Raw genomic sequence first — 1956 nt, 5'->3', positions numbered from 1 at the left:
TGTTTATGCGCGAGTGCACTTGCTAAATGAAGGCGGATTGTATAAAATTGATTTTTTTTTAAAAAACGTTTATTAACGAGCTGCAGTTTTATTACATCACGAGCTGGCACAGATGCAGTATATTAACGCCACGGGTCATCAATAAGGTGCAGATTGGTCCTCAATTTGTGTTTCCAACACACTTTTTCACAGCGCGCATCACGCGCTCAAACTCATCAAAAGTCAACAAGTTCAACAAGCAACAACGACTTATACAAGTGACTGCTGCAGAACGCACGCGAGAGAGAGACGAAGCAGCACAGATCGCGCATCTCATAAGTGCGCGGGGAATTTACCGAACGTGGCACTTGCGGGAGTTAACACTGTACGCAATACCCGCAACCTCACACCAAATTTCAGGCCGTGTAGATAGGCAAGCATATATACAAATCATTTAGTAAGCAGAAATCCGAAACTTACCTTAACATATTAAGTTAGAGGAAGATGCGACTGAATTGATGCTTGAAGAATGCGCTTCCAGCAGCCATGATGAACAGTTGGCAGTTAACGTTTTCTATGCACAATTTGATTTGACGAAAGTCACGAGACCTATTACTATCTCTCTAGCCAATCATGTTGATGGATAAAAATAAAATTAAAATAATCATGTAACGACCACAACAGGAGGAAAATAGCGGAGTAAAAGTACCGATACATCACTTAAAATGTACTCAAGTAAAAGTAAAAGTACACAATTTTTAAACTACTCATAAACGTACAATTACTGATAAAAACGACTTAATTACTGTAACGTGAGTATTTGTAATTCGTTACTTCACACCCCTGGAAACCACCAAACACTGAAGAAGTGACAGTACAGTGAGTGTTCTGCCTTGCCGAAATATGATTCCTCATTCTTCTATTTATGTTTCTTCTGCTTACCACTGTTTGTTTACTATATGTAGGCTTTTTTCCCTAAAAAGAGTCACTCATGTTGTTCTTGGATTACTGTCTTTACATTTTTGATAATGAGGTTGAGTTATCTGTCATGACTATGTCAGATTGCAGTTTGAAATTTAAGCTAAAATATTTTTATTTAAATCAATTATAGATATTATAGAATGCAGTGGTGTAGCAAGTCAGCCCCGGGCCCATATGCAGAAAATTTGTACGCCCCCCCAACGTTATGGGCTCCAACTCAGTTAACTTAACTTAGGCCCTATTGTTGATTTTTCTGAAGTAAATAACATTACGTGAATCGTGACTATTCACAAGCTGTTTTATTTACGGTATAGGCTAATGCTTGGAAATTATGTTTAAAGTTTTCAAGTCATTCATTATTTGTAGCACACAAACCACACAATAATCGCAGCTTTGTGCTTTGTTACTACAAAGTCTCAGCTTTCTGTCAATTTTATGATAAAATACAAACAATAAATGTGTTTTTACGCTCTTTAATTTGAAATGAGATAATTCGACTCAGTTCAAGCTGCATATGAATCAATGATATTTTATTCATTGGTGGAATAGGTGGAATAGGCCTATAGGTGGAATTTTCACATGTGTGCACTCACAATATCAACAAAACCGTGTGCTTTTGTAAAATAAGGAAAACAAACAGGATGCGCTTTCTGTCGTCTTGGTCTTGAGCAGGAGCTCTTCACCGACATGATAAATATATCTATAGCATGCTTTAAATTACTATTTTAAAATGAAATAATTCAAATCAAAAACAAAAACTCTTTCATTATGTAATCCGTAAAGATGCATTTCTCTCTAAAGGCAAGTCCAATGAGGAGATAGCGAGTCAGGTTCGTCAAATTCATTTTGCAACATTGACTCAGAAAACATTAGTTTATTAACAAATAATTCAAATATCCACTCACTATTTTTTACTTTTTTTGTTTGTTTTTTGGGCCGCTGTGCCAAAATTGTGTTTGCATTCAGTAGCCTATACGGCAGCATTTTTGTGCCATG

The sequence above is a fragment of the Sinocyclocheilus anshuiensis genome, unplaced genomic scaffold, assembly GCF_001515605.1.
Source record: "Sinocyclocheilus anshuiensis isolate Anshui unplaced genomic scaffold, SAMN03320099.WGS_v1.1 scaffold767, whole genome shotgun sequence".
NCBI lineage: Eukaryota > Metazoa > Chordata > Actinopteri > Cypriniformes > Cyprinidae > Sinocyclocheilus > Sinocyclocheilus anshuiensis.
Note: the sequence above shows the minus strand (reverse complement) of the source record.